Consider the following 9,239-nt stretch of genomic DNA (forward strand, 5'->3'; position numbering starts at 1 on the left):
TGTTTGGAATGATTAACTATGTTTCTTCTAATGCAATTTTTTTTATGAAGATTTAATTGTCTCCTTGTATGTTTAATAAAAAAATTATCTTTATTCATCTACCTCTTCCAATTAGGTTAGTTGACAATTAAATTGAGTGGGAGGAAAAAAAAAATTGCTGACAAATTTCAACGAATAAATCTAGTGGAAAAACATTTCCGACCACTTTTTCCGACCACAATATCATTCTCGGAAATGTTAGATTATATTTTTCCGACATGAAATATCAATTTCCGAGAAAAATATGACCCTCGAAACTTATTCATTTTCGATGCCAAATAGTCGTCGGAATTAAATATTCTTATCGGAAATAGTTTTTTCCGACCACTACTATTCGTCAGAAATAAGTCCTTGGAAAAAAATGGATTGGCTAGCAACCAATTTTTTCCTACAAGCAACGAATTATTTCCAACAAACATCTTTTGTCGGAAATACTATTTGTCGTCGATGAGGAGTAACAATTTCCAACCACAGAAAAATTATTTACGACCACATCTGGCTGTCGGAAATATATCTTTTTCTGAGGGTTGGTCGGAAAAAGACTATTTCCAATGGTATTTTTTCCGAGGACCACCGAGGGCACCTTGCGGTCGGAAATAGCTTTTTCCGACGGGGAAAGTGGCTTTTCCGACCAAATCGCAGCCTTGGAAATGACTATAATTGTTGTAGTGGTAGCTAGTCATCAATTTGTCAAGGTTCACCTAGTTCATTATTTCCTTAAACTCTTTAATTTATCTTGATGCATATATATAATTGATGCTAATTTGTAGATTATGAGTGAGTAGTCACTTTGTTGAGGCTAGGGCTTTAATATGAATTAATGCTATAAATATGATGTAATGCAATTTTCTTTAACATGCCCACATGCGTAGACTTTATCACTTTGACTATGTGTATTTGTCATGTTGTGGTGTAATGTTTAGAGATTTATAACCTTTGAATCTTAGAGCATGAAAGCACACCGTGACCATGTGCGCATGTATGGTTATGAATTACAATCACTAGCTTAGAGAAACGACAATCCTTAACTCTTAAAATATTATCACTTGTACCCCTTATAGGGTGACTATTTGGCTAACACTAAGTCCATATGAAATATCTTACATTAATTGTAAGTACGTGATCCTAATGATGTGAGGTACGGTTGCAAATCGAATATCGGATTGGAAATTGGTATACAAATTTCAATCCAAAAAGATACGAAAATGGATATATTAGTCCAACTCCAGTTCCAAATTTTCTGGATCATATCGGATTGAAACTATCAACATTTTTAGAGTTTCGGAATAGTTATTAGTTTGGAATTTTGAAATTCTATTTTTCTAAATTAAAAAGTAGAAGTAAAATTCTCAATTCAATCATATTATCAAAATTTACCCATTTAATTTACACAAATTTTTTATTGTGCTATTAAGATTTTTCTATTCTCATACAATAATATCTTATTAAAACTTCTGAGTTTTATTATTGAGTTTTTCTATTGGAACCTCTAAATTTACTCACTTGACCTCTATGCTTTTTACACCTCCTATGAAATTTTCAAATATTAAATTTACTCATTAAACCTCACGAAAGTTCCTCAAATAACCTCACTCATATGATTTACTAACAAACTAAGATATATATAATAAAAAAACTTAGTCATTTCAATGATTTAATTACTCTATAAATCTTAATTACATCTCCATTCCTTAATCAGACAACACAAATCTCTTATCCAATAAAAAAAATCAAACACAAGGTATTGAGTTTTAAAAATTAATAAAAATAAAATAACATGAACTATTGTGATTTTTTTATTTATTTTTTCTTTTTTAGCTGTGAAAAAAAAAATTAATCATTTTTTCTTAATGTTTCTCTATTTTATGTACCTCATGATTAATTATTTAAATATTTTTTTATTTATTTTTATTTGCTAGCTCTGTTTTTTTTTTCTTCTTCGTTTTACAAATATAATGGATAGATTTAGATTTAGGTCGTAATACAATTTATTTTGTTCCCCCTGACCAATATGCGTTCAATATGCATATCATACATTTTTATCTTAATCATAGTTTTATTTCTTATTAAATATATATGAATGCTTTAATGAGTATGTAGTGAAATTGGAAAATGAAAATAGATAGGGAAAATAATAAAGAATGCAATCTAATATTATTGAATTGGAAAGTCTAGAGAAAATAAATATAACAATTTTTTTGGTATAATTATTGTCCTTAATAGTCATTTTATAGTAGGTTATATATGTCATTTAATAATTCATAATAGAGTGAGGTCAAATGAGCAGATTTGGAGGTCCCAATAGAAACTCTCTTTATTGTTAGAGAATAATTTTTTATGTACATATCCTATTGTAATATTTATTGTTTTGATGACTCATGTTACCACTTCAATGACTCATGTGGTAAATAGAAAAAAAAATAGTCATTAAGGTAAATAATGTCCTTGTTAGAGTAAACTCGCTAACTAGAAAAAAATTCTCATTAAGGTAAATGAGGTCCTCGATAGAGTAAAGTAGGTTCTCATTTGAGTAATTAAGTCCTAAAAGTGATAATCGTATGTATGTGATGTGTTAACACATCGTAACTCAACACAATCCAATAAGCAATTCCTATAACGTAAACCAAATCGAACATTAATAGAACATTCACAATGCACGTCAAGACAAAGAAGGAACCAAGGCCGCCACCACAAGCAGTGATGCAGCGGTGGCAGAACCCACCCGGATTCTCCAATCTTATATCTTTGGTAGACTAAGCTCGACCAAGTATACATTCCTTTTACAAGACGTCAATGAGATCCAAGGAGCCCAGAACAGCCGCTGGTGACGGCAATCACAATGGCCTCCGAAACCAACCCAGAAACTCAAATCATTAAACTCTCTTGAAATTAAAAACTAGTTATAGCATAACGTAGAGCATGACAAGAGGATCGTATTTCATACCTCATTCAAGCCAAATCACTGCCAAAGTTGCCGAAAAATGTGAAGAATACTTTGGAACAACTTTAAGCTTTCGAGCTTTGTATCATCGACATCTATTGCCAAATGGATGAGCTGATACCTGAAGGACGTTAGCGCTGAAGAAAGGAAGGGAAAGCCGATGGTCCGCCGCCGTGAGATGGCCGAACACTGGAGTTGTGGCCGGGTCACGTGATCTGGACACCGGGTCTCTCTCGGAGCTCGAGAGCTCAGAAGCTTCTAGTTCGATCTGATCAAAGGCCTATTTATAGCCTCACCTCAATCAATATTAGATAGCCTAGATGAAGTGGTGGAGAATTTACACGGCCCAAATCGCACCGCACTATTTTCCTTTTTCATTAAATAATTTCCTTAATTCCAAAACTTCCAAAATTCATTAAAATTAGCGCGGTGTCCGAAAAATTCCCCGAGGATTTCCACGAACTCGTTGTGTCACGTACTTTATTTTCAAACCCTTAAATTGAAGATTTCACCTTGTGAAAAATTTCCAAAAATATTTCCAAGCGTCTTAACAATTATCGAGATTATAAACTCAATCTCGAATAATTTCACTTCAGTTCCTTGAATATTTCCGGGGCTCACAACAATCATTTACAAAAGATCGTTTCTTTCCTATACTACGGTTGACTAACAAGTGTGATTACATAGATATTTTTGTACCCTTATTTTAGACGTATCAAGTGGCTATTTCATCTAGTTGCTTGTTTGAAACTAGTTATATTGGAGACATAATATAGCATTCTAGACATATAGGTATTTGGTAAGTCTTAAATAGGCGTATAAATTAATCCCTGCAATCACAATTGTTACTCTATAGTAGTATAGGAAAGAGGAGTCTCCCACAGAGGATTGTGGTTAACAAATGTAAATCCATACTCATAAACAGACAAGACTTAAAACTGACACCTAAAGAAAACAAAATTAAAAACCTATCTAGACTCCAAGAAAAATTATGAAAGTTTGCAGACACAAACTAGACACACTATAGACGACTCATGCAAAATTTTAGGGGATTAAAAGTTGATTTACTATATTAAATAAATTTCAAGGAACATAAAGAAAATGAAAACATAAAAGTTTGGGTTTGTATTTTAGGGGTTTGAAAATCAATGATTACATCACAAGACAATGATCAAACATACAATGATAGCAATATAACCTAGCATGCTCACTAATGTTGCGCACCACTAATAAACACACATGATATTCAATGCGAAAACAATGAATCAATAAAAATTCAAAATCCTAGAAACATATTAATAAATGTCAATATCATAAATTACATCATGTTTAGGACTGAAAGTAGCTCCGTACTATAGGAAATCTTTTTTTTTTTTTTTTTTAAACCTTAATCCACCCCACCCTTACATATGTCAGTGAGAATCAAACCCATGACCTTTACAATGCTGGAATTATAACATACTAACAGGTTACAGTTCACCGACCTTTACTATAGGAAATCTAGTTATTCATAAAATTACATAAAGTAAAGACATGGTTTGAGAACATAAAAATTGAGAAAACAAGGAAGAAATCTGGACTGATAATTGATCCTCCCTAGTGTCTCCTGAAATTCTGCTTCGACTTCTGGTTGCTTCCAAATTCTCTTGCTCTTCTAGTGCATCATAAGTTTTGATTCACGTCCAAGGGTCTTTTATTCTGTTCCAAGACCTTTCTTCTTTGTTTCCTTGTGGATCTCCAACTCTTTTGCTTCAAAGGGAAGTAACCATCTAATTTTCTGATTGGTTCATCAAGAATTGACATTACTCATCCAACGCAAGCTTGCCACGTAATAATTTTGCTGAATAAAAGTCCAACTTTTATGTAGCTTTTTGGATTAAGCAATCCTTGGTGCATCAGGAATCCTTCATTTATCATAATTCAATGCAATATCTTTCTTTAAGCTTCTTTTTCTTGGTTTGCTTTGAAAAACCTAAAAAATATAAAATTGTTTAAGGAAAACTGATTTGGGAGAGAATTGAGTCGTACTTTCATTGATAATAGGGGCCTCTTTATATAGAGGATTGCAAGACATAGAATCAGAGTTGTACAAGGAAAGATATATCGTACAATTAATCGGATATCTATGAATATCTCATAGAATATCTATAATTCAAAACCCTATTACAACTAGGTCAAGTAACCTAGAGTTTGGGCCACACACATATTCTGGATTTACTTGAACACTCCCCCTTGTGTCGCCCAAACGTGGTGCTCCTCTCGTTGCCTCGTTAAAAACCTTGCCGAGTAACAAAAACCCAGTGGGACAAAAATAACATTGGTCGAAGGGGAAAAAGAGCACAACACACCCTTCACGTTTAGAGACCATACATGTAGACATCTCCCCCTGATGTCTGCATCTCCCCCTGAAGACTACGGTCATGGGAGTTCGGATAACTTCCGCAAAAGATGCTACCAACATGTTTCTCGAAAGTGGAATTTAGGCAATGACTTAGTGAGCAAGTTTGCCACACTGTCCTCAGATCGAACCAAGTTCACTTTGATCTTGAGGAGAGTCTGTTGTTGCTGATTATGCTTGGTGTTGTCGCTCTTGATGTAGCCTTGCTTCATTTGTTCAAAACAAGCAGCATTATCCTAAATGCTTGTAGGGCTCATCTGTGGTAGACTTCAAGCCACAATTGTTCAAACATGCGTAATTATGGATCCAGTCCATATACATTCACAATCACTTCGTGAAGAGCAATAATCTCTGCATTGTTCGAAGATATAGCGACTAGGGTCTGTTCTGTAGACCTCCAAGATATCACGGTCTTACCCATGGTGAACACTTAACCAGTTTGGGAATGACATTTGTGTGGGTCAGAGAGATACCCAACATCAGCAAAACCTTCCGAATAACTGAACATGCAGCTTACAATTGTAGTCACTAAGTATCTCTATGGGGACCTAGATACGGAATATATATGAAGGTTCATGGTGAACTTCATTTACCCAAGTTAAGAGGCTGTAGACCACGGAGCGCGTTTACAATAAGGTTGAAACGCTCACTAACGTGACTACTTGATTGGGACGGGATATGCCCGCACATTTCCATAACAAGTTTCGGATTCTATCGCGGTTCATGTTTGACATGATCTTCATTGGAAGCCCTTAAAGAGTTAAGGGAAACCGCTGAACACTTGAAATCCGATTTTGAGATGAACGATTTTGGGAGAACACGATTATGTCTCAGTTTGGAACTTGAGCATCGTGTTGATAGATGCTTAGGCATTTTGTCAAGGTCAAAACTTCAAGCACCCCCATGATCGTCCGTAGTCTTGATCCTGAAAATGATCATCTTCGTCTGAAGGATGATGACGAAGATGTGCTAGAGGCAGAAGTGCCTTACTTGAGTACAATAGGCGCATTATTGTACTTAGCTCAATGCACAAGACCGGACATCTCATATGTTGTGAACTTGTTAGCTAGGTATAGCTGTGCGCCAACGCGACACCATTGAATTTGTGGAAAAATATATCTTTCGATACTAGAGATGTACGACTGATAGGGGCATGCTTTATCCCTATAGAGAGATGATGGATTCGGACCCATCACACACCAGGAACGCCGCCAACACTGGCCTGCGTCCTCTATCCCCATCTGATAGCTAAATTTATAAGCTATTGATTTTCCTTATTGACACTTAAGATTGTCAATTATAGAAAGGGTAAACAAGGGTCTTTCCTGCAGAGGACTAAGGTTATAACTACTCAAAACAATGTCACAAGAGTGACCACTGTTCCTAGGGAACAGCAGTCGAAAATCTAATTAAAAACCTAATCTAAACTACTCAGAAAATTATGAAAATTTACAGTAACGTACTAGACACACAGAAAGTCCAGCCCACAAAATCTGACGATTTTTTGAACCGATTTACTATATTAAACAAATACGAAAAGATAGAGTACAGAAGCTGAAAATAACAAAACTGGTTTGATTTTAGAAAACAATGACAATAAAGCTAGTTAGGGAAGATACATCCACCCCCGACAATCATACACAAGATAATTTGTTCAATCTTAATTCAATTAATCTAGATGAAGATGCTCAGGTTGGGTCGGTACGCTTGAACACAACCCATTACCCTTTCTTACTTCGTACGCGAGGCAGGAAGTGCTCTACACCTAGACTATTCCCTAACAATGCAACCTAAAGGTACGCTTATTAGATTAAACATGCAGAGATCATTAAGGTCTAAAAGAGTTTGAGACATCACTAGGCATCGCAATAAACTTAGCGCCTTGCTAAACCTAGGACTTAGTTTACTTGATAGTGAAAACTAACAATTGCTTCTCTAGAAGGTTTGAGGAGTCCAACTATTGACACATGCATCAAACAATCAAAGCGGTAGAATCCTAACATGCATGCTAAGCGTGCACTCATAGCATACAAGCAAGCATTCATCAATGGAAAAGTAGTAAACAAAAGTCTCGATCATCTTGTAGTTCATGTCTAGGGGCTTCAAGCAGCCCCCTAACTAATTAAAACTAGTTAAACATAGAAGAAACAAAATTAACTAAAGAAGGGGAGGAAGAGAGAGAGACGGAGAGGGAGCTGCTGCAAATTGATCTCCTTTTATATGCTTAGAGGTTGCCTTCATCTTTCTTGTTGTGTAGGAAATCCAAAACCTAAAAGAATTAGGGTTCACGTGCTTAGGTGGAGTTTTCCTATTGGCTCTTGAACTTGATGACTCATTCCAACCATTCACAAATTCACATCATGCCATTTGTCTATATTAAGCTGAAATATGAAGCACAAACTCGTCCTCGGGCTTCTCGGTGTGACTTGGGCCTTGAAACATAAATTCCCGTCCAACCTCAAATTCACGCGCAGCCTGACCTTCTTGTACTAAATCGGCCATAACTTCTTGTAAAAAAAATGATATGAACAAACCGTTAAAAGTCCAAGAAACTAGACATCCAAGGCTTTCCAAGCATGTAAATTTCACTGTCTAGTTCATGCTGAGCTGCTCTCAGTTTCATGTCGAAGTTGACTGATCTGCACAGACAGATTTACTGATTTAGCTTCCTTTCTTCTACTTTGCTCCATAACACCTACAAAACATAAAAATAAAGTAAATGACTCAAATAGATGGAAAACTAGCTAAGAAAACATGAAGAAATCAATACAAAATCATGTATAGTTATGAGCTTATCAAATTCCCCCACACTTATCTTTTGCTAGTCCTCGAGCAAAACAAAAGAAACTAACTACTATAACAAAGGACATGGACCTAATGTCTTTCAAATATCTCAGAGAACTTATAATGCGCACAAGTATGGTCAACAAAATTCAAGCAGTCACATATCAGAATTCACAACTTCACTTAAGAGCTAATTTATTTTGATAACCATCATGCTCAAAGTATAATGCAAGGACAATCAGGCCAATGCAACAAATGAGAACCAACTTCCTCATGGTTCAAACAAGTGTTCACTTAATTTCTCACAAAGATGCTCTCAATTCTTTTCACTCATGAATTTCTGACTCAGTGCACACAATCCTAAGTATTGCTACGTGAGAGAATTGATAATATAATGACAACAAAAAGCTCACGTAGATAACATGACAAAGAAGGCTCTTTCTGAATATATTGTTTTTCACTTAGATTTCACGAACGATACTAGCATAAGACCAAATGAACCCAAGCCATAGGCTCATCTCCACACTACAAGAGAAAATGTCATTGGCGACAACCCAAAGTTGTCGTAAAAAGTCTAAATTTCTCGTTGAATTGAAAATGCGACGATTTTGGGTTGTCGCAACCAGTTGTCGCCTTATGTGTTTTACTGATTGTCAAAAGCGACGAAATTACATGGTTATCGCTTTTTCAATATGCGACGTATTTGGCTCCTCGCATATCACAAATTGTGAGACACACATGTGTGTTACCAAAAATTATATGCAAGACTTTATATTTGTTGCTATTTTTAATATACAAGGCTTCGTTTACGTTGCATATTCCATATGCCGGGCTTGGATGCTTGTCGCATTTTCAATAAGCGACGCAATTTGTTCCTCGCGTATGACATCTTGCGAGACACATAAGTGTGTTACAGAATGCTATATATGAGACTTTATGTTTGTTACAATTTGTAATATGCGAGACTTCGTTTACGTTTCATATTCCGCCTGCGAGGTTTATATGTTTGATCAAAAATTTATATGCGAGACTTTTTTTGTTGCAAAAAATAAATGCGAGGTTTCATTTTTGTTGCAT

This window comes from Rosa rugosa, chromosome 6, assembly GCF_958449725.1.
Source record: "Rosa rugosa chromosome 6, drRosRugo1.1, whole genome shotgun sequence".
Taxonomy (NCBI): Eukaryota; Viridiplantae; Streptophyta; class Magnoliopsida; order Rosales; family Rosaceae; genus Rosa; species Rosa rugosa.